The sequence below is a fragment of the Leptopilina heterotoma genome, unplaced genomic scaffold (genome assembly GCF_015476425.1).
Source record: "Leptopilina heterotoma isolate Lh14 unplaced genomic scaffold, ASM1547642v1 Lhet_63, whole genome shotgun sequence".
Classification (NCBI taxonomy): domain Eukaryota; kingdom Metazoa; phylum Arthropoda; class Insecta; order Hymenoptera; family Figitidae; genus Leptopilina; species Leptopilina heterotoma.
In genome coordinates, this window is record NW_025111149.1 from 2,887,289 (window position 1) to 2,913,469 (window position 26,181).

The 26,181-nt window shown below is 26.1% G+C and overlaps 1 protein-coding gene across 8 annotated transcripts in view; it reads right to left on the bottom strand.

Annotated features, from left to right (window-relative positions):
* LOC122509831 (afadin) overlaps window positions 1–26,181 on the bottom strand; it is a 156,765-nt gene that overhangs the window by 115,917 nt on the left and 14,667 nt on the right. For 4 of the 8 annotated variants that reach the window (XM_043624097.1, XM_043624098.1, XM_043624096.1 and 1 more), the window contains exon 1: window positions 421–719. The gene's annotated coding sequence lies outside the window, so the exon portion shown is untranslated. Of the gene's footprint in view, window positions 1–420; window positions 735–4,194; window positions 4,267–26,181 lie in introns of those variants that run through there. The other 4 variants (XM_043624093.1, XM_043624094.1, XM_043624095.1 and 1 more) reach the window with 3 other exon arrangements.

The window sequence follows — 26,181 nt, forward strand, 5'->3', positions numbered from 1 at the left end:
CAAATATTAAAAAATACTGACAATATTCCTTGAAAAATTGAAATACTTCAAAATGTGGGTCAATTTTTGATTAAAATTTAGATTTGAATCCGTATTTGACATCAAACAAATTGACACATGCCCTATTGGGAAATAAAAAGCATTTAAAATTCCTTTCATAATATTTAGATTAGATAATAATAATAATAATAATAATGTTACAAAACCCAAAAACTTGTTTTCATTTTTAGTAGTAGTATTCTCATGGGTAAAGAGTAAAATTTATTCCGAAAATTGTGAACATATCTAAAGGCTAATAATGAAAAGTTTAATTGAAAAGAAAAATATCGTGTGTGACATTAGCTTTAAGATAATGAACAGGAATGTGTAATTTTTAATTTTGAAGAATGATGTTAAAAACAAAAGGAAACTGTAGCCAACCGGTTTATAAACTATGGTGTATACACATGTAAGAATTCACAGTGATCACCACACCCAAGTCCACAACACTTCACATAGAGGGAATATAACGAACCGCGACGAGAGCCACTGACAAACTGTCGAACTGACTTATGGCCCAAAAAGTGGGGGAGTATGAAAACGCCCTGTGCAAGCGAGAAGTTATGCCCAATAGGTATGTATATAGCAGAGGCCCAGGTCCAACAGGCTCCCCACAAAGGTCCAATTCCCCTCTTTTTTCAAAGCTCAAATTCACTCATGAGGCCCCGTGTTCACCGGCGCGGCAGGGTACTGACACACTGGAATGTCCCTGCTATGCAGTCAACATAGTACTACGTCAGGTACGTACCTACGATATTTCGTTCCCCTCACTTTAAATGCAAATACTTATAATGAACCGGATAAACTCTGATATACACTGCGGTAGTGCGGTGTAAAAAAAACTCAGTGTTACACTAAGTCGGACGTGGGAATTTTACTAGTTGATAAAGTGATAGTGATTAAACGTAACCAACACTGGGAAAAGTCATTTTTACTTTTGGTCCACTTTTGACTGAAAGCATTTACATTATAGAACCGTTTTGACTGAATTTTAGCCTCGAGAAGGAATCATAAAGCCATCAGACTAAACAAGACATCTACCATCTTTTAATTAAAGATGTATAAACTCATAAAGGAAAAGATCATAATCTCATCAAAATCATTTGACAATTATCAATCATTTTTAAATAAATATTTACTCATTATTATTATTTTTCCAAAGGAATCAAAATTTTCAAAACATTCAAATTCAAACCTTTTAGAAATTCAATAACTTATAAGAATATTGTTATGAAGCATGACGGTATCGATCACTACGAGTCTTCGACTCTGAGTAATCAATTTCTTCATGTTTATAATAATTAAAGATGACCAAGTAATGAAATCATTATTTTACACTGAAAAAAAATTATTTGATTCAAATAACCAATTAATTGATTATTATCAATTAAATATCTAATTGAATCAAATAATATTTATTGGAGTCAATAAATGGTATTTGCTTCAAATACTGAAATTATTGGTTCAAATACCATTTATTGACTCCAATAAATATTATTTGATTCAAGTAAATATTTAATTGATAATAGTCAATCGGTTATTTAAATCAAATAAATTTTTTTTTCAGTGTATATTATAAGAATATTGTTACTGTAACTTCTTCAAAATTATTTTTATCATTTCAATTCAATTATTATTTTCTAGAATTTTTAACTAAAATTCTTCTTTAAATCAATTGTTTTTAATTAATTCTACAGAATTGTTAGTTAAAAGTACCTACCTATGAAAATACAGATTTTAATTTAATTTTTAATATTCAATTATTATCTAACATTTTAACTGAAATTCACTTTTAAATCAATTTTTATTAGAAAATTCTACGACGAGAATTCAATATTATTGAAATACAAAGATAAATAATTTACTAAATAATTATTGAATGTTTCTTAAAATTGATTTCTTATCAACAAATTTTTAAAAAATTGAATTCTTTTGACGATTTTTAATAATATGTTTAAAATAATTACATTTTTCGAGGAATTTGATTAAAATTATATATTAAAACTACTTGAAATTCTGCGTTAAGTTTTATTTTTGTATGAAAATAATTGAATTCCTAAGAAAAATTTTATTGTTTATGAAAGTAATAGAATTTCTAAAAAGAATTTTTTATTTATGACAATAATTGAATTCTTGTGAAGAGTTTTATTATAATGATATTGACAATAAATGAATTTCTGCGAAGAATTTGGATATTTATGAAGATAATTGAATTTCTACGAAGAATTATATTAAAATTCTTGAAAAAAATTAAATTCTTTTAAGAGATTTAATTAATGTTGTATTGAAAATAATTGAACTTTTATAAAGAATTTTATGAACAATTTTAAAAAGAATTGAATTCTTTCATAGAATTTTATTACAATTTTTAAAAATGATTGGATTTTGTGGAGAATTTTGATTAAAATTTTATGTAAATAATTGAATTCCTCCGAAGAAATATTGTCTCTTAACAATTTTATTATTATTTTTGAAAATAATTGAATTTTAGAGAAGAATTTTATTATTTATAAAGATAATTGAAATTTTGACGGCAATTTTAAAAAAAATTTTGAACATAATATTGAGTTTCTGCGAAGAATTTTATTACTTCTGAAAATAATTGAAATCCTGCAATCATTTGTAACTTTTAATTTTAAAATTTCAAAGTAAAACCTTTTAAGGGGTTATATACAGTCACGATTTTCAAAAAATCAATTATTTTTTTTTTTGCATTTTCTTAAAATATATATATTTGCCTGTTGTGAAAAAAAATTTTATTAAGATTCTAGAAATATTTTCGAAGTTGCAGACAAAACTAGAAAGGCGCGCCGCGGGGTGTAGAGTAGGTGCAGCGTCTTTAAGGGGTTATATACAGTCACGATTTTCAAAAAATCGATTTTTTTGCATTTTCTTAAGGTATATATATTTACCTGTTGTGAAAAAAATTTTTATTAAGATTCGAAAAATACTTTCGAAGTTGCAGACAAAACTAGAAAGGCGTGCCATGGGGTGTAGAGCAGGTGCAGCGTCTTTAAGGGGTTATATACAGTCACGATTTTCAAAAAATCGATTTTTTTGCATTTTCTTAAGGTATATATATTTACCTGTTGTGAAAAAAATTTTTATTAAGATTCGAAAAATACTTTCGAAGTTGCAGACAAAACTAGAAAGGCGTGCCATGGGGTGTAGAGCAGGTGCAGCGTCTTTAAACTCGCTTTTCTCAAAACTATGTTTTTCAAGTCGGTGAACACGATTTCTCAAAAACCGCTGAACCGATTTAGCTCTAATTTTCATACAAGCTCAACAACTACTTTTTGCTGTCCTTGATCGTTGGTTTTTTGAATAAAATTAAAATTAGAATTTTAATCAACATTTGAAGACGATTTTTTTCTTCATAAAAATTAACTTTTTTTTTCTTTGGCTACCATTTTGTCAAAAAGTGATATTTTTTTAATTCCAACGATCAAAGACTACATTTTCTCATACACTAACAGAATCTATTTAACTTTTTGATCTCAGATGATTCTATCAATTGTTATCTTGTTCACCGCGGGGCACTTTTTTTTCGTGGATCTTTGGGAGATAAGCTACAAAGGCCAAAAAAAATAATATTTTTACAAATGAAATATATTTTTTTAATCTTTAAAAGATGTAAAACATTATAGGAAAACTTTCACTTTAATAAGTAAATATTCCTTTTTAAAAAAAAATCCCGAAAAACTGCATTTTTCCGACCGCTTGACTGTATATAACCCCTTAACGTTCATTCATTTATTAAAATTGTAAACGTATCTTTTTTTAAAATTCAATTAATTTTGAAATATTGAAGTAAAGTTATTAATTAAATAATTTATGAGTAATAATTTTATGATAGTTCTACAAGAATTAAGTTATTTAAAAAGAATTTATTTTTAGAAATATTAAAATTTTTGGAAGTTTTGTATTAGAATTCGCGGTGATTTCATAGTTTATGAGGCAAACAGGAAAAAAACAAAAATTCTGAATTTTCTTATGAATTTTAAAAATTTAATTTTTTCCATTACTTTTAATAGAAATACCTGACTTTTCCCAGAGTTCCCTGACCAATTCTCAAATTCAGTTGTATTTATTGCAGTAAGCATATTTTACAAATATACAAAATAATATTATGTATAAATTTGATAGATAACATACCTAGGAAGTACTATTTGATCATCAATTGGAATAGGATGATTGATAGAAAGCTGTTTCCATCGTCGTTAGTTCCTGTAAAACAAAAAAAAATTGAAAGAATTTAAAATAAGAAGCAAACCTCTAAGCTACACGCAAATAAAGAAAGTCATAAACAGTTTATAAATAATAAACATACTTTTATAATTTGTGCATCAGCATATTTGCACATAACTTATCCGCATAATTACATGCATATTTTAATATTTAATTACAAACTTAATTAATTTAATTAATTGTTGTAACAAAATCATTGTAATCGTAATTATAATGTAATAAAACGATGAAATATATAAACGTAATTAATGTAATTATAAAAAAAAATTTGATACTGCATGTAGGTGAATCAGCAAGAGGGTGTAATAATGCAATTGTATAGTGGCATACACGGTATGAAATTCTAGTGCTTCCAGTGCACCATATTTCAGGATGAATCGTCTACAACAGAGATTTTGTTTCATGTACGACTACAATACTTTCGAAAGTAAGATGAAATGAGATCAGGAAATGTAAACTAAAGTTTTGGTCACTAGATTTTTTTGTTCAACAATTCTGAAACGTTGTTTCTACATCCTCCCACAACTCTATACTATAAAAACAGGGTTGTCACTAACCCACAAGAAAGCATCAGTGGATTTTTAACAAATCGGTAGAATTACATAAAAAAAAGCTTAAAGGTGAACAAAATCAGCAGATCTACTTATAAATCGATAGTTATAGCAACTTGATACTGAAAGATTGTGATACTGGAAGAAATTATTTTATTTGAAATTAGATGATAAATCTAGCAAGAACTTTAACAACACTGTAAAAACAAAGTCTTCCTTTAAGCCCGAAATTTGTCTTTTTTCAAGGTGTAAACGGAAGTAGACCATATTGGCTGAATGTCAGTTATGATTAGAAGTTTAAAAAGAATACTCCCCAATTGATACAAGTGAGGTGTTAAATGAACTGAAATTCAACTGTAAGCTAGTAAGAAGGCTAAATTTCAGCCTTCTTACAAGCTTACAGTTGAATTTCAGTTTATTTAACACCTTACTTGTATCAATTGGGGAGTCTTCCGTTTACACCTTGAAAAAAGACAAATTTCGAGCTTAAAGGCGGTGTCAAAGTCGATGCGATTTTTCCATTGAAGCTCAATGCAAAAATCCAATCGACTTTGACACCGCCTTAAAGAAAGACTTATTGTTTTTACAGTGTATGTTCATATTCTTGAATTTTATTAAAATAAACATATGTCACATTTAATTTCTTATAACAAACAACAATTATTAAAACTATCAGTGGAAATTTCTCTCTTTAAGATAAAGAATTAAATGCTAATGCACATATATATTAGGTGAAATTATGATTATAAAATGTTTATAAACTTGTTTATAATCGAATTAAACTATTAACATACTAATAAAACTAAACTTTCTGTCTAAGATTCACCAATTATAAATATAATTTATGGACTTATATATTATTAATAAAACACGAGTCAAAAGTAAACCGGCGACGCGACGCGCTATTCAGACTTTTCACGTTTGCAAATTGCGTCCCTTGTGACGTCACAATCAACTTTTTCAGCCTCGCCAGACTTACAGTCAGCTGTTAGCGTACCTTATTGGAAGTTAATTTCATCTAACTTTTTATTAATACCATTGGATCTGAAATTAAGTCCGGTGTATTACAAATAAATTACAAACTGAGTTTTATTTAAGTAAGAGTACAACTAACTTTAATTTTCAGTTAGTTTTTATGATTAAATAAAGTTGATAGCTTAAGATAAGTCAAAAATTAAAACTAGCCACCATTAAATTTAAGACTTTGTTTTTACTGTGAAGCGAATGACAAAATTTTTCAAATGAAAGAAATAAAAAATATCTATTTAAAATGTATAGAATTATCGAATAAGTATTCTTTACATTGTAAACAGAAAGGTACTAATTTAGTATTAATTATGGTACTAAATCGTAATTTGGTTCTATTTTAAATTTTAATACCGAAATCAGTTCTAATTTAGAACTATTTTTTCCATTTTTTACAGTGACTTAAACGATTTTCATAAACTTAACGAGAAAATTCATTTTTACCTATTACTGAACACTAAACAGGACCATCTTTTCTGTTTTTAAATTTAAATCTTGTAGTCTCTGCGATGTATCTTTTCAAAGCAATATTGAAGAAAGAAAAAAAATATGTATATAAGGTCGCAGGAAGTCTTAGCAGGGCTTCGTCAGTCGAATCGGCTTCTTTCGAAACATGTTCTCTATTACTATACATATTCCTTCTGTTTATACAATAAAGAAAAAATATTTCTATCAATACTCCAATTCAACTGACACAAAAATATAAATAAATAACCAACTAAATTAACTGACTTGTCATTTCATCTTAAAATAAAAAAAAAAAAATTAAATCAATAATTAACCTCTTTAAAATATAACAAAGAAAATTATTATTATATATAAAGAATAATTCAATAATAAATAGCAGTTCAATAATTAGATTGCAAATTTCTATTTGTGAAATTATTCGTTTCCTTTCCAAGAATTTATATTTCATCCCTTTGCTAAAATGAAGCTAGTCGATCGTCATCGGGACAGATTGAAATTGCATTTTCGCGACGATTGTTTCCGTGCCTCGAGGTATATCATCGTCTACAGAAATCTATGATAGAGTCTATTTCTCATTTCGCAGGGTGTGGGACTAACAAATTGCAAACTCTATCTCCTTTCGTAATTTCCCGCTTAATTATTTCGTTAACTTGCATAATAATTGTGTCTAATTGCCAGTCTCCCACTAGTGGAATACCTTCAATTTAATGTGCTACTTTAGTTCGCAATTTGACTCAATTTTACTTGAAAAACTAATAATATAATTATAGTATAACAACTTATGATATTAGAAACGTTCAATTAAATGCGAAAAATAAAATTTTTAAACAGTCAATGTTTAATTTTAACATTAAACACTCAATATCTGGTATTTACTCACTCTTTGAACACTCGGAATAATATATAGGTACTGTTTGACTTAAATACTTGATTTTGTTGCATAAATCAAAGTTTTGCAGAATTCTATTTTCTATATAAAATCTAGTGAACATTCTTTAGAATTTTATTGTATATTATTAATTAAGGCTCCGGACGAGGGGGTAATTACTGATTAAAATGGTGTACACTCTAATACACTAAATTTTTCTGCTATTACGCGTATTATCCAGTATTACAGGGTATTACAGAACTATTACAGGGTATTATTGATTATTACAGAATATTACCTCTATATTATGTGGTATTACACTGACGTAATAATGCTCTATTACGTGACTATTACATGACTATTACGTAAGGAGAGTACACACTAATACACAAGTAAATACCCCCTTGATCCAAATAGTAGCAAATCGTAAAAAAGTAGTAAATAGTAGGTAGGTTTTAGTAGATGAGTGCGAGGTCTGAAATTATAATTTAATCTAAATATAATGAACTAAATATTTAATAATTGTAACTATACATATAGTTTCGTTAAAAAAAAGATATTTCGACGCTAAGCGTCGACGTCAAATTCAGGGACCTAAAAATTGTAGATAAATTACACTTCGTCTAAATAAATATTCACACAAATACTAATTCGACTTGACAAAAATTCTAGCAATAATTAAAAAGATAAAAGATTTTTAATTCTAAATCTTTTCTCTTTTAAATATTAATTAAATTATTAAATTAATTAAGGGGTTATACTACCCATAGGCGCACTAAAAAATGAACGTTTTTTTGGGAATTTTTTTCTTTGAAAGCATTCTATGGATCAAAATAAAATTTCATGCGGCTTTATATTATACACGTTTTGAGGAACAGAAAAAAAATTTTATTCATAACTTTTGATACAAAATAGGGCCCAGGGTGTCTAGCGAAGTATGATTTTCAAATTCCCGACAAAATACCGGATTTCCCAGACCTAAAACTAAATTATTCCCGGATTTATTTTTAAGACATTAATGACTATACTATTAAAATTTAATGATTTTTTGAATACAAACTGAATTATCCGAACTAATTCGGGCAGGATCTGGGTCAGATAATCGAAAGTTCGGATAATAGAAATTGCAATTATTTTCGTTTATATTTGTGGATAAATGATTGTTTTGGAATTATTTTGCACTATCCAATGGCATTTATGTCTTCTTTTAGATATTTACATTAAAAGTCACTATGAGGTTCAACTGCAATAAGTTAAAAACATTGGGATTTATATTTAAACTTTCAATCTAAGACTTTAAAATATTAAAAACTTAAGCAACAATTATATAAATAATAATAATATACGATCAAATTCTACGTCACAAGTATTTTTTATTTATTCCGTTTAGAAAAAAGGTATACGTATCCTTTATTTTTCTATTTTATAGGGGACCAAAATATTTTTTGCAAACTATCCTTATTATTTGCAAGTGTGTATTAGATAAGTAAAAATCTAAACCTGTTCTTGGCACAGTTTTCTAAATTCAATAGTTTTACAGTTATAGATAATTGAAAATAAGTCTACTTTTAAAAATAAAAAAAAATACAAAAATTTGGTTACCTATACTGCCGTACTGACGAAGAAAGTCACTATCTACAAGGTGTAGATAGTGCGACTTTCTTCTTCAGTAAGGCAGTATAAAAAATGAAAAAATAGATTTACAATATAATTTCATCCTAATTGAAAATGTGGACTGAAGTTTAACGTGAAATTGCCTATATACCTATAATACACTACCGTCCACGAGTATCAGGACGATTACACGCTACTGTATGAAAAAACATGCCATCACTTTTTCAATCATATCTAGGATATAAAAGGAGATATAAGAAAAACTTAAATACGGTTAGAAAGCTGATTAAATTTTGCGTAAAATAAGCCGTCTTTGAAGTCATTTCGTTAAATATTTTTTGAGTTGTAGAGTGAGAAAGAAATGAAAAAAATTACTAAATTTTCTCATTTTCGTCTCTTAACTTCAACTTTTTCAAAAATCTAGAAAAATTTAGATAACATTTTTCTAAAAACACAGAAATCTTCATCAGAATTTCAGCTTTAAAATAAGCCTTCGAAAATTAAAAAAGGTTAATCCGTCTTCGATATATCATTAAAACTGTGAAGCCATGTTTCGACCGATTGGTGCATTGAAATTCAACTTGACGACTCCGATTCTAGCTTCTCGCGGCTGCAAATAAGAGAGAAAGCAGGGACGAATTCATGCGGGGGAACGATGAACTTTCGAGTTTCTTTATATTACTTGTGAAACATCATTATTTATTAATCCCCAGCATAAATCCGTCCCTTTTTTCTCTCCTATTCGCAGCCGCGAGAAGCCAGAATCGAGACATCAAGTTGAATTTCAATGCACTAATCGTTCGAAATTTGGCTTCACATTTTTAATGATATATCGAAGACGGATTATCCTTTTTTAATTTCCGAAGGCTTATTTTAAAGCTGAAATTCTGACAGAGATTTCTGTGTTTTTAGAAAAATGTTATCTAAATTTTTCTAGATTTTTGAAAAAGTTGAAGTCAAGAGACGAAAATGAGAAAATTTGATAATTTTTTCATTTCTTTCTCACTCTACAACTCAAAAAATATTTAACGAAATTACTTCAAAGACGGCTTATTTTACGCAAAATTTAATCAGCTTTCTAACCGTATTTAAGTTTTTCTTATATCTTCTTTTTTCTTTCTTTTTTATTTACGAGATATGATTGAAAAAGTGATGTCATGTTTTTTCATAGAGTCGCGTGTAATCGTCCTGATACTCGTGGACGGTAGTGTATATCTTTTTAAAATTTTTGAAAAATATAAGACTGAAGAAGAGTTCTCTGGCTTCTACTCTTGTAAAAATTTATTTTCTTCAAATTTTGAGGAAATGTTGCAAAGGGTTTTGAAATTTTTATTAAATTTAAAGGGCATCCGAAGAAACATTATTTTTCTCAAAATTTGAAGAAGATCTATCGAAAATCAATTTTTACAAGCGTAGCAGCCGGAGAACTACCTTAAATTGGAATATTTTTTTATAGATTTTAATGAATTAGCAAAACTTTCCAAAAATTCACGGATATATTTTTCAATTCCCGTCAATTTCCCGGGTTTTTCCCTGTCGAACTAAATTCCTGGCAAATTCCCGGTTTTCCCAATTTTCCCGGACGCTAGACACCCTGCAGGGCCTTAACTGATGATAAACAGAAAATAAGTTTTTTTTGAGAAGCGAATCTGCATACAACAAAACATTCTCCGAACAGCACCAAGAGAAAAAAACAAATTTTGTCGTTAATCTACATTACTTTAATTTGCTAGAGAAGTACCCACGATTATTTATTTTTATGAAAAATTCACAAATTGGCATCAGTTTTAACATTTTAAAAAATTTTTTAACTGACAATCGATTTTAAATTACAAATGAATCCGTCAAAAATTGAGCGAGTTACATTGTACGCAGTTTTGAAAAATGTAGTTTTGAGAAAATCGCATATTTAAAATTTTAGGTCGCATTTACTATATGACATATTTAAAATAGTGGCTTAAGGAGGATGGTGACTGTCTTTTCGGGGCAGACGGCGAGAGGGGAATTCACATGCTTTTATATGGGATTAAAACTGCAAATACCAACTGTTTTAATATATATTTTATAAGTGAAATTTTCAATACTTAATATATTAGACATAAAAAAATAGTATTTTTAATAATTCCAATTCATTATTCTTAAAAAATATTTAAAAAAATAATTATTTAACTCTTTGCCGTACATATGTTTTCCCCACCTCAGAAACAAGCAGTTTGACAGTTAAATCACGTGAGGTAGGTAAACCTACAAGTACCACTTTCACAAAAAAATTTTTTTTTTATACCAGAATTAAGAACTAATTTAGTGCTAATTTAGTACCATATTTAAAAATTTAGAGCTGCTAAACTTTTTAAAAAAACGTATGGTACTGCCAGCTTGACGTATAGCTACAAGTACCATACCCTAAAAAATAACAATTTTTAAAAAACTTTTCCACAGGAATTTAGAACTAATTTAGTGCTCTAACATAGCATTAAAAAGAATTTTCCAAAAACTACCCTTAATCTCAAAAACTACCTAACGAAAAAAAAATATTTTTTCAAAATTTTTTTCACAGAAATTTAGAACTAATTTAGTGCTCTCACATAGAATTAAAAGGATTATTTTATAAAAACTACCCTTAACCTCAAAAACTACCTAATAAAAATTAAGAAACAAATTTAAAAAAAAAATTTTTCGATAGAATTTTAAAGCTAATAAAGTTTTCAAACTTAGTACTGAAAGATGTTTTCCAAAAACTAATTTTAACCTGAGCTAATTTAGTGCTCAAACAATGCACAAGAAAAATTTTCCACAAAACTACCTTTTACCTCAAAAACTACAAGAAAACAAAGACATAATTATTTCTTAAAAATTTTTTCAGAGCAATTTAGAGATAATTTTGTGCTCAAGAATAGAAATTAAAAGTAATTCACAAAAACTACCTTTTACCTCAAAAACTATCTACAGGAATTTAAAAGGCACATATTTCCAAAATTCTATTCATAGGATTTTAGAACCAATTTAGTGCTCTAACATAGCATTAAAAAGAATTTTCCAAAAACTACCCTTAATCTCAAAACTACCTAACGAAAAAAAAATATTTTTTCAAAATTTTTTTCACAGAAATTTAGAACTAATTTAGTGCTCCCACATAGAATTAAAAGGAGTATTTTACAAAAACTACCCTTAACCTCAAAAACTACCTAGCAAACATAAAAATGTATATTTTTTCAAAACTTTTTTCAATTGAATTTAGAGCTAATTTAGTGCTCTAACAGAGCATTAAAAAGAATTTTCTAAAAAATACTCCTAACCTAAAAAAGTAGACAAAGGAAATAAAAAGGCATTTTTTAAAATTCTTTTTTCACAACAATTTAGAACTAATTAAGTGCTAATTTACTACCATATATAAAAATTTAGAGCTGTTAAACTTCTTAAGGAAATGTATAGTACTACATATGCTTGACGTATAGCTCCAAGTACCATTCCCTAAAAAATAACAATTTTTAAAAAACTTTTCCACAGGAATTTAGAACTAATTTTGTGCTTATCTAGTACGATATATAAAAAATTAGAGCTGTTAAATTTTTTAAGAAAAAGTATGGTACTACATATGCTTGACGTATAGCTACAAGTACCATACCCTAAAAAAAATGAATTTTTAAAAAACTTTTTCACAGGATTTTAGAACTAATTTAGTGCTAATTTAGTACCATATATAAAAATTTAGAGCTGTTAAACTTCTTAAGGAAACGTATGGTACTACATATGCTTGACGTATAGCTACAAGTACCATACCCTAAAAAAAATGAATTTTTAAAAAACTTTTTCACAGGAATTTAGAACTAATTTAGTGCTAATTTAGTACCATATATAAAAATTTAGAGCTGTTAAACTTCTTAAGGAAACGTATGGTACTACATATGCTTGACGTATAGCTACAAGTGCCATACCCTAAAAAAAATGAATTTTTAAAAAACTTTTTCACAGGAATTTAGAACTAATTTAGTGCTTATCTAGTACGATATATAAAAAATTAGAGCTGTTAAATTTTTTAAGAAAACGTATGGTACTACATATGCTTGACGTATAGCTACAAGTACCATACCCTAAAAAAATGAATTTTTAAAAAACTTTTTCACAGGATTTTAAAACTAATTTAGTGCTAATTTAGTACCATATATAAAAATTTAGAGCTGTTAAACTTTTTAAGGAAACGTATGGTACTACATATGCTTGACGTATAGCTACAAGTACCATACCTTAAAAAATAACAATTTTTAAAAAACTTTTCCACAGGAATTTAGAACTAATTTAGTGCTAATTTAGTACCATATATAAAAATTTAGAGCTGTTAAACTTCTTAAGGAAACGTATGGTACTACATATGCTTGACGTATAGCTCCAAGTACCATACCCTAAAAAATAACAATTTTTAAAAAACTTTTCCACAGGAATTTAGAACTAATTTAGTGATAATTTAGTACCATATATAAAAATTTAGAGCTGTTAAACTTCTTAAGGAAACGTATGGTACTACATATGCTTGACGTATAGCTACAAGTACCATACCTTAAAAAATAACAATTTTTAAAAAACTTTTCCACAGGAATTTAGAACTAATTTAGTGCTAATTTAGTACCATATATAAAAAATTAGAACTGTTAAATTTTTTAAGAAAACGTATGGTACACTAAAAAGTAAGAATTTTTAAAAATCTTTTTCACAGGAATAGAGAATTAATTTAGTGCTTTAACATATCATTAAGAAGAATTTTCCAAAAAACTATCCTCAACCTCTAAAACTACCTAACACAAATAAAAAGGCATATTTTTCAAAAACTTTTTCCATAGGAAAAATATTTTTTGCAACACTAACCTGTAAAATTGAATTTTACACACTGAAAACAGTGTGTAAAGTGATTTTCAGTGCGTAAAATGATTACTTTACGCATTCTAGTGTCAGTAAATTTTTGTTTCGAAAATTCTCAATAATCAAATAAACGAAATATTATTTCAATATAAATATTTTTAAAAATTCTGAAGTGTAGTAAAAGTTATAAACGTTAGTTAAATATGTAGAAAAGCAAAAATTATTTTTTAATACAGAACATAATATTACACAATCTAAATATGAATTAGAAATTTCTATACTAAGTAGAAAGAAATGGAAACGTTTACTAATTCGAGACGCATGCTTATTCCCGAAATCTTTTTTGACCAAATAGTTATTTGATATAAAACTAGTTTACTTAAAATTCACATAATATGCACATTATTTGACATAAATTTCATTGCACACAAAAACCATTTAACATAAATATCATTTGTCATAGAATTCATTAAACAGAAATATTATGTTACATAAAACTCAGGTAACTTAATTCGCATTTGACATAAAAATTATGTAATACATAAATTTCTATTGACATAAAAATCATTTAACATATATTTCTTTTGACATAAAATTCATTTAACGTAAATTTTATTTGTTATAAAATTCATTTGACATCAATTTCATTTGGCATAAATGTCATTTAACGTAATTCTCATTTGACATAAATATCATTAGACATAAAATTAGCTTGACATAAATTTCATTTGACGTGAATATCATTTAACATAATTATTATTTAACGTAAAATTAAATTTATATAAATTTCATTTAGCATAAATTTCATTTAACATAATTCTCATTTGGCATAAAATTTACTTGACATAAATTTCATTTGGTATAAATCCCATTTAACATAATTTTCATTTGACATAAAGTTCATTTGACATAAAAGAAATTTAACACAATTCTCATTTGTCATAAAAGTCATTCAACAAAATTCTCATTTGACATAAAAATCATTTTACACAAATTACATTTGACATAACAATATCGGCGCGAATTTTAAAAGTAACCAATTAGATATTATCAACAACACTGTGCTTCGTCAATTTTGAAATTCGCGCCTATATTTCTAAGTCAAATAATCTTTATGTACAATAAAATCTGTTAACTGAATTTTATGTCAAATAAGAATTATGTGTAATTAGTTATCCTACAAATGAAATTTATATCAAGTGAACTTTATGTCAAATGAAAATTATTTTAAATGGGACTTATACCAAATAAAATTTATGTTAAGTAAATTTTATGTTAAATGAGAATTATGTTAAATGGAATTTATGCTAAATGAAATTTATATAAATTTAATTTTACGGTAAATAATAATTATGTTAAATGATATTCCCGTCAAATGAAATTTACGTCAAGCTAATTCTATGTCTAATGATATTTGTGACGCGTTCCCAAGAAAGGTACCTAAGAAGCAAAAAATTTGAGGTTATGTTTTAAATTTTTTTTTTTTGAGTAAAAATACAGAAAGAGAATCAATTAATAATTAAAAATTGTTGGTCTTCAAGTCTTTATTATATTTAAAATATTTAATGAATATTGGTTGCAAATTCAAATAATTAAAAATGAACTTTTAATCAAGATAAATCTAACTCGAACCCAACCTATAATTCGTTTGCTTCTTAGGTACCTTTCTTGGGGTCGCGTCACATTTATGTCAAATGAGAATTACGTTAAATGACATTTATGCCAAATGAAATTGATGTCAAATGAATTTTATAACAAATAAAATTTACGTTAAATGAATTTTATGTCAAAAGAAATTTATGTTAAATGATTTTTATGTCAATAGAAATTTATGTATTACATAATTTTTATGTCAAATGCGAATTAAGTTACCTGAGTTTTATGTAACATAATATTTCTGTTTAATGAATTCTATGACAAATGATATTTATGTTAAATGGTTTTTGTGTGCAATGAAATTTATGTCAAATAATGTGCATATTATGTGAATTTTAAGTAAACTAGTTTTATATCAAATAACTATTTGGTCAAAAAAGATTTCGGGAATAAGCATGCGTCTCGAATTAGTAAACGTTTCCATTTCTTTCTACTTAGTATAGAAATTTCTAATTCATATTTAGATTGTGTAATATTATGTTCTGTATTAAAAAATAATTTTTGCTTTTCTACATATTTAACTAACGTTTATAACTTTTACTACACTTCAGAATTTTTAAAAATATTTATATTGAAATAATATTTCGTTTATTTGATTATTGAGAATTTTCGAAACAAAAATTTACTGACACTAGAATGCGTAAAGTAATCATTTTACGCACTGAAAATCACTTTACACACTGTTTTCAGTGTGTAAAATTCAATTTTACAGGTTAGTGTTGCAAAAAATATTTTTCCTATGGAAAAAGTTTTTGAAAAATATGCCTTTTTATTTGTGTTAGGTAGTTTTAGAGGTTGAGGATAGTTTTTTGGAAAATTCTTCTTAATGATATGTTAAAGCACTAAATTAATTCTCTATTCCTGTGAAAAAGATTTTTAAAAATTCTTACTTTTTAGTGTACCATACGTTTTCTTAAAAAATTTAACAGTTCTAATTTTTTATATATGGTACTAAATTAGCACTAAATTAGTTCTAAATTCCTTTGAAAAAGTTTTTTAAAAATTCATTTTTTTTAGGGTATGGTACTTGTAGCTATACGTCAAGCATATGTAGTACCATACGTTTCCTTAAGAAGTTTAACAGCTCTAAATTTTTATATATGGTACTAAATTAGCACTAAATTAGTTCTAAATTCCTGTGGAAAAGTTTTTTAAAAATTGTTATTTTTTAAGGTATGGTACTTGTAGCTATACGTCAAGCATATGTAGTACCATACGTTTCCTTAAAAAGTTTAACAGCTCTAAATTTTTATATATGGTACTAAATTAGCACTAAATTAGTTTTAAAATCCTGTGAAAAAGTTTTTTAAAAATTCATTTTTTTAGGGTATGGTACTTGTAGCTATACGTCAAGCATATGTAGTACCATACGTTTTCTTAAAAAATTTAACAGCTCTAATTTTTTATATATCGTACTAGATAAGCACTAAATTAGTTCTAAATTCCTGTGAAAAAGTTTTTTAAAAATTCATTTTTTTTAGGGTATGGTACTTGTAGCTATACGTCAAGCATATGTAGTACCATACGTTTCCTTAAGAAGTTTAACAGCTCTAAATTTTTATATATGGTAGTAAATTAGCACTTAATTAGTTCTAAATTGTTGTGAAAAAAGAATTTTAAAAAATGCCTTTTTATTTCCTTTGTCTACTTTTTTAGGTTAGGAGTATTTTTTAGAAAATTCTTTTTAATGCTCTGTTAGAGCACTAAATTAGCTCTAAATTCAATTGAAAAAAGTTTTGAAAAAATATACATTTTTATGTTTGCTAGGTAGTTTTTGAGGTTAAGGGTAGTTTTTGTAAAATACTCCTTTTAATTCTATGTGGGAGCACTAAATTAGTTCTAAATTTCTGTGAAAAAAATTTTGAAAAAATATTTTTTTTTCGTTAGGTAGTTTTGAGATTAAGGGTAGTTTTTGGAAAATTCTTTTTAATGCTATGTTAGAGCACTAAATTGGTTCTAAAATCCTATGAATAGAATTTTGGAAATATGTGCCTTTTAAATTCCTGTAGATAGTTTTTGAGGTAAAAGGTAGTTTTTGTGAATTACTTTTAATTTCTATTCTTGAGCACAAAATTATCTCTAAATTGCTCTGAAAAAATTTTTAAGAAATAATTATGTCTTTGTTTTCTTGTAGTTTTTGAGGTAAAAGGTAGTTTTGTGGAAAATTTTTCTTGTGCATTGTTTGAGCACTAAATTAGCTCAGGTTAAAATTAGTTTTTGGAAAACATCTTTCAGTACTAAGTTTGAAAACTTTATTAGCTTTAAAATTCTATCGAAAAATTTTTTTTTAAAATTTGTTTCTTAATTTTTATTAGGTAGTTTTTGAGGTTAAGGGTAGTTTTTATAAAATAATCCTTTTAATTCTATGTGAGAGCACTAAATTAGTTCTAAATTTCTGTGAAAAAAATTTTGAAAAAATATTTTTTTTTCGTTAGGTAGTTTTTGAGATTAAGGGTAGTTTTTGGAAAATTCTTTTTAATGATATGTTAGATCACTAAATTAGTTCTAAATTCCTGTGGAAAAGTTTTTTAAAAATTGTTATTTTTTAGGGTATGGTACTTGTAGCTATACGTCAAGCTGGCAGTACCATACGTTTTTTTAAAAAGTTTAGCAGCTCTAAATTTTTAAATATGGTACTAAATTAGCACTAAATTAGTTCTTAATTCTGGTATAAAAAAAAAATTTTTTTGTGAAAGTGGTACTTGTAGGTTTACCTACCTAATCACGTGGACAATATCAGGGCCGGATGTTAGTTTGATTTTGAGGTTATGTTTACATAGGATATTTATGTTTGATAAAAGTCTTTAACAATCAAATTTGCCATTTTTAAATTGTAATAAATTGCAAATATACATTTACACTTTACACAAAAAATCGTATTTTTAGTGATCAATTAGTATAATTAAATATAATTTATTGTAATATATAAATGGGTTCCAATTTTGAGAATGTACAATCCTGCAAGTTTAGACACTTACATTCTCACACATAACTAACTTATCAACACAAGCATAAACGCCTCTTCTCATTGGCTGTTCCCCCAAAAAGGACTCTAGACGACATTTCGTAACATATCAACGGCAAAGGGTTAATTACGTAAAAAAAATTTTGTAAAAAAATTTTATGAGCATGGAGATCGTGACAACAGCGCATTCCATATGCATGCTAGAAACAGTGTTGGTAACACTGAATAAGATTTCATTCGTATATGATTACATTGCGACGTTGCCACGTTTCTGTGTATTATGTTAGAGAGGTTAGAAAATCTGTAATTTTACGTCAGTTTAATGTTATTTCTAAAAATCAGGACAGTCGGTTTACTCAATTATTTTTTTAAATTATTCCAAAAGTATTAAACTTTAAAAGAGTATGATTTTTAAAAAAAGTTTAACTTTTTTACACAAGTTATTATCAAAATAGTGCACTTCACATAACACTCCCCATAAGAGCCCATATAAAAACATGCAATTTCAACAATTAAATTCTCAAAAACGGGACAGTAAAAAATTATAAAAAAAATTGTTCTATAATTTAGACATTCTTAACAACGAGTTTTTCCAAATTTCAAAAAATTCTTAACATTTTTATTTACGAAGTTGAAGTCCACAACGTTTATCAACGAAAAAAATTTATTTAATACTTTTAAGTATTATTTTTAATTTAATATTTAATTGTAAAATAATTATTATCAAAATATAAACATCAATCCTTTTTTTCTGAATATTTTTGTGTCAATATTGCTGCACATTTTTAATTGTTTACTTATAAGTAAACAATTTTTTTCGTTGATCAACGTTGTGGACTTCAACTTGGTTTTTATTTGAGTCACCATCCTCCTTAACAATTTTTTCACTTTTTTTTGCTTTCCCAGCACCATAATATATATAATATTTATTAAATAATTAAATTTAAATATTAATTCGAAACGATTTGGATTTAGACAGTACAAGTAAAAGTTTATGTGGGTACATTTAAAAAGTGAAAACCTCACTGATTTAAGTTTAAAGTGCGTACAAAACAATAGAATAATAATAATCACTACAAATTGTAATGTAACTTCTTTCCCAGGTGCATCGGACACCCTAATAGAATAAACATAGATTAATTTATTATAATATGATAATTCGATGTTAAAAGAATTGTGACTCATGAATTTGTAACTATAATTTAATATATGAATATGAATAATTAGGAACTTTAATTTCTATATTGTATAGAATTATACAATATAGAATTGATTTTATACCCACATGTAAGTAGTGCAACGAATTCAACTGCAAAGTGATTTTTATTTTTATACGTAATTCACGTCAAGTTCACACGAGGGCGGAAAGTCATTCTACGTGGGAACGTGGACTATTTTAATTGTTATTCGCTGTTCGAGTGCTCGGAAAAAGAAGCAACAAATAGTATAGGGGAGACCGGGGCGTGTAATAGATCTTTTTAATTTATTCAAATTGTAAAAAAAAGTCAAAATACTTTCGTTTTTTATATCTTAATTAATATAAGAATATGCTAATTGAGTATATTTTAAATCAATTTTATTTTTTGTGTATCTTAATCAAAACTACGAAATTTTAAAATTGAACCAAATTGGTTCACTGAGAAAACTGTTTGGTTCCGGCAACAAAATTTTGGTTGTACCAACAAAATCTTTTATTTGAAATATGTGCAACAAAACCGTTTGGTTGGGCAAACCAAATTCTTTTGTCGACTTTTTCCAAAACAAATTTCAACACTAGTATTTTGGTATAAAGATGTAAATTTATAAATAAAGACTATAAATATCATTAATTGAATTCAATAAAATATTGTTGATCTTACTGTTTCTGTTAAATTATGAAAAGAAAGAAAAAAAACAACGTCAACTGTCAAAGTGTGTATGGTTTCATGAGCAGCCATATTTATTAGAATAATAAGCATAATAAGAATTATTTACAATTTATTTATTATTGTAATTAATAATAATTATCATTTTGTAACTGAAACGAAACAATTTTATATCACCAACATGATTCTTGAACTCTATTCACTTCGTTTCGTTTGTGAGAGAACTTTCATGCCATCTAGGCGTCAATTTAAAGAACTGTATTGGCGCGAAATTCAAAATAGAAAAAACGTAATGAATAACTTTTTGATATTAATAATATATAATTAATTAATATCTTTAAAAAATAGTTTTGTAAATTTCTACCTGATATTTATACTAGAATTCATGTAGAAATATAAAAGACTTGGACTGAATTTGAAAATAAAAAATAGTATCAAGTGTGTCGAAATAATTTTTTTAGGTTTCGTGAAAAAATATACGCTTAGCGACGCGACGTCAAAAATAGTAAAAGTCGCAAAGTATAAAAATGCATAGAAATTAAAAAATTTCTACTAAATTCTTGACCAATTTTTTTCTAGTCACTGAATTGAATTATATTTTTTCGAATTCAACTCAGTTTCTACACTGTAAAAAAAGGGAGTTAAATTTTAACTCCCCAGGGGATTCTATAAAAGTCGCACCCATTGGAGAGTTAATGCCAGGGGAGTTAAATAAAGAGAGTTAAAATTTAACACCCAAATGCTAACTCCCCATGGAAAAAATAACTCGCGCGGGTGTTGAATGAAGGGAGTTAGAAATTAACTCTCTTTTGGAGTTGATTTTTAACTCGAAAAATTTAACTCCCAACTCCCGAGTCCGTTAACTCCCTAAATTTTTTACAGTGTATAAGTTCCCTCTACTAAAAAAAGTAAATTATTATTATTTGTTCAAGTATCCTTCTAGTAACTATGAATAACTTCCTTTAGCAGAAAATGGCTTTTGACAAATAACAACCATTTTCTTTTCTAAGCCTTCTATACCGTTGAAGAGTGTAACAAGTCATCGAGCTTCCGTATTTTTTTTCTTTTTATTTATTTCTGACAAGAGAAGGATATTGAAAGAAGAACAAAATGAATACATCTTCCTTTCATCCTTCAAATGTATAGATATATAATTTATATTTATGGGAGCAGTAACCTCTCTGGAAGATCCGTATTACGCAAGGTAGTTTTGTACTTGCACATAATAATTGTCACGCTACTAAGTTAATGCGAACTTGCGATCACTGTTTGAACACTTGTTTATTGCTCTTAACTAACTGCTTCCTGCTTACGGTGGATGCACTTGTGAAACTGTTCGCATTGCATAGCGACGAAAATATTTTTTGACACTATACATGACAATTCTCCAAAGAGAGAATAAAGAAATTAACTTAAAGTTTTTCAATTATGCTTAAAAATTTGTATACTATAATTAATATTTCTATATTTAAACTATCTTAATTTTAACTCTGCCATTTTTTATATATTTTTATATACATCTTTGAAGCGCTCTGAACGTCTTTTTAGTTTCCAAAGAAGTCCCCGAAGTTAGCGTCGAAAAATGTCTTTTTTGCTAAAGTGAAAAAAATAAAACAATTTTTTAAAGGTTTTAGAATAAAAAAGTGGATTTCATACTAAAAAAAGCAGAGAATGAAGAAAGTGTACGGAAAATAGATTTTGTCATTAAAAAAAATGTTATAATTTTTGCACGAAAAGAAATTGCTTTGCCTATAAGTATAAAAAAAATCTCAATTTTCTTGAGTTTTTTGTAAAGGAAATTTTTGAAGGGTATTCATATCTAAGAAGAAAAAAGTGTACATACGTTTATGATAGTGAATACACTTTTTGTAAAGAAGCTTCGTTGGGGTCTACAGCTAGCATTATGTTTCCGCAAAAGAGAGCTCCTCTTTTTTTCTTTTTTTCTTTTTTTCTCTTGCTCTCTTTTATGTCCTAGACTGGCGGTTCATTTTATTATTCAGTCGGCCTTCAGAAACGTCTTCAAAAGCCTCTTCTCAAGGACAATCTCTCATAAAATGGGGTTGTTGCTCCACAGCCATAGAGAGCATATTCTCAAGCCTCAATATAACATATCTCCACTGCGTGCGGTGCAAATATCTGTATGTACTTTTATGTACATTCTTTCAAAATTACACTTTTTTTACTTTCTTTTTCATTTTACTATTCTTATTACTATTATTATAATAATAATAGCATCAAGAAATAAATTCAATTCTATTCAAAATACAAAATAATAATAATAATAATAATAATAATAATTATTCTTATTATTAATATTATTATTATTATTATTATTATTTTCTTACTTTCTATTAAAATTATTAACTTCCTATTAAAATTGGGGTCCATATAATTAACCCATGAAAATCACTTGACACAGGCTTTGCATTCGATAATTAATTTTGGAAAAGTAGCATAAAGACAAAAAAAGTAGTAAAAAAAGTAGCTATCGAAGAATTAAACTTGACGACTCAATTTTTTTTATAATTTCTTAATTGTATTCAAAAATAGAGTAATTTTTAAAAATAAATATTTAGGTAAATTAAATAATTGAATTTCTTTGATTGTGTTTATTATTTATAAAAATAATTGAATTCTTTCAAAACAATTTATTAAAATTATATTTAAAACAATTCATTTTTTTATTATATAGAATTTTATTAAAATTTTTTTAAATAATTGAATTCTTTCGACGAATTTTATTAAAAATTTTAAAAATAGTTGCATTTTTCGCGCAATTCATTTAAAATAATTGAAATCCTGCGATGATCAAGATTCGCGGTAGAGAATCGCCGCCAAGTAAAAAGCAAAAACCGCGAATATAATATAATATTCTCATCGAAATATCGGCTGTTTTTCGATAAAATTGAATAACTCGAGTAAATCTTAACCGATTTGGCTCATTCTTTTTTCGTTGGATAAAGAATCAAAAAAGAAAGAATTCTGTTAAGTTTATTCAATATTTTATATAGTTTTATAGAATTTAGGCTAGGAAAACCGAAAAAATAGCGATTTTTTGAGATTTAGACAAACGTGGAGCGTAAACTCCTAAATGGATTTCTGAAATATTCTAGAATATTATTAATTAGGTTAAAATCTCGATATACATTTCAGGAAATTTTAATACACTTAGAATTATTTGAAAAATTTTAACTTTTCTCAAAAAAATTGAATTTTTTGACATTTAGACAAACGCAGAGAGGAAACTTCTAAACGGAAATGTAAAATATTCTAGAATGTTATTTATTGGGTTAAAATCTCGATATATATTCAGGGTGGCCACTTTTTTTGTAAAAAAAAATTCACGGTCATTTCCCGGTCATAAATTATTTTTCCCGGTCATAAATAATAACTCTGAAAATAAATTATTCCATGAAAGATTGAAAGAATTTCCTAATTTTTAGACAAAACTTTGACTTTTTCCCAAACCCTAAAAATATTTTAGTTTACTCTAAAAATAATTTTGAACTTAAATAGATTTTTTGAAATAAATATTTAATTATTATCCATTATTTTTCCATATAGTAGGTATTCAAATTTCAAAAAAAATTAAAATTTCAAATCCTTTAAATTTGAATAATTTTTAAGAATTGCTACTGCAACTTATTAAAAATTATTTTCAAAATTTTAATTCAATTATATTCTAGAAATAACTAAAATGTTTCTAAAATCCACTTGTTTACAAGACAATTTCATGAAATTTTGAATAATTTGAAAATTTTTCAATTAAATATTACATATTTAAAAACATAACTAATTTGAGAAAATGTGAATAAAAATATTTTTAAAGACTAAATTATTCAGAATTTTTAATTAAAATCTTTTAAAATTCAACTTTTCTAAAACTTCAATTTGAAACTTTTTAAAATTCAATCTACAATAATATTAGTAATATTAATTTAACATTCTAAAAAATCGAAAAATTTGCTTATGAATAATTGTAAAAAAACTAATTGATATTAATGAAAAATACGGTTTTTTAAAATTTATTTTCTAAGAAAAGAAATTTTATTTATTTTTATTTACTTTATTTATTATTCAAAAATTCATTTTTATGAATTTATCGTATCACTTTTGTTCTAATTAGTTCAAATTTTTAATAATTCTTATTTGTTTTGTTATAATATTAATTGCAAAAAAATTTTTAAATTGATTTATTTTTCATTATTTTATAGGATGTGAAATTTTTTCTCTTTGAAATTTTTTTGACAAATTTAATTAAAATTATATTTTGTTTAATTATTGTTAGAAATAGAAAGAATTTAAAATTAAATTTAATATTTTCTTTTTCTAAGTATGTTACGTTGGACAACAAAATTCATAATTTCCTTATAAATTCTAGATATTGAATATTTTTATAGTACTTTTTATAAAATTCTCTGACAAAATATAAATAGATTTTATAGAAGATCATTCAATCTTTTTTAATGAAATATAGTTAATACCTAAGTCTTAAAATAAATATTTCTATTTTTCCTCACAAAGTAATGTGTGTTTTTAAAAAAAAATTCCAAAATCCCGGTCAAGATCAAAATTCACTGTCATTTCCCGGTTTTTCCCTGTCCAAAAAAATTCACTGTCATTTCCCGGTTTTCCCGGTTTCCCGGTCCAGCGGCCACCCTGATATTGCAGGAAATTTTAATTCACTTCGTATTTTTTTAAAAATTTTGATTTTTCTCAAAAAAATTGAATTTTTTGACATTTAGACAAACGCAGAGGCTAAACTTTTAAACGGTTATGTGAAATATTCTAGAATATTATTGATTGGGTTAAAATCTCTATACATATATATATATATATATTGCATAAAATTTCAATACATTAAATATTTCTTAAAAGACTTTAGTTTTTTTTTAAAAATTTGATTTTTTTTGACATTTATACAAACGTAGAGACTAAACTATACTCAACAGATTTGTTAAATATTTTGAAATATTATTATGGATTCAAAGCTAGAAATTTATTTAAAAAACTTTAATACATTATTTTTTAATTTTTAATTTATGTTTAAAAAAAATTTTTTAGTTTAATCACAACATCAATTTTCTCTTCTATTCTTTTTTCATTTTTTTATTATGTAAAAATTTCTGTAAAGAATCATATCTTAAATAAATTATTATTTAAAACTTAATTGTATTTTATTTTAAATTATTAGATCAAAGACTACAATATTTTTACAATTAATTATTTCATTTATTAAAAAGTTGAGATGACGCAAAAAGTTTTAAAATCCCAACAAAAACATCTTTGATGCAAAAAGTTCCGCCAAGTAAAATTTATAATTAAAATTTTAATAATGATTGATTTTAAATATTTTCTCTCCTACACAACTCGAAGTACATATTGCAGTTGAAAAAAACAACCCGGGCTTAGCTGTTGTTATTCTACATTGCGGCTTATTACATTTCCGAATTAAGTCAATGTTCTTCATAGCATTTTGAATTGTAACAAATAAACTTTAACTTCATAATTAACATTCACAAAAAACGAAATCTAATTACTCGTCATAATAAAAAATTTCTATTTCAGCAATTTAAAAATCTTGGCGTCAATACTTTCATTATAATTACAAGTTAGAAGCATTATTGACGCCAAGATTTTTAAATTGCTGAAATAGAAATTTTTTATTATGACGAGTAATTAGATTTCGTTTTTTGTGAATGTTAATTATGAAGTTAAAGTTTATTTGTTACAATTCAAAATGCTATGAAGAACATTGACTTAATTCGGAAATGTAATAAGCCGCAATGTAGAATAACAACAGCTAAGCCCGGGTTGTTTTTTTCAACTGCAATATGTACTTCGAGTTGTGTAGGAGAGAAAATATTTAAAATCAATCATTATTAAAATTTTAATTATAAATTTTACTTGGTAAACTTTTATTTCACTAATTGTTTGGACAGTCACAAAATCTTTTACTTGGTGGAACTTTTTGCATCAAAGATGTTTTTGTTGGGATTATAATATTCATAAAAATAATTGATTTTT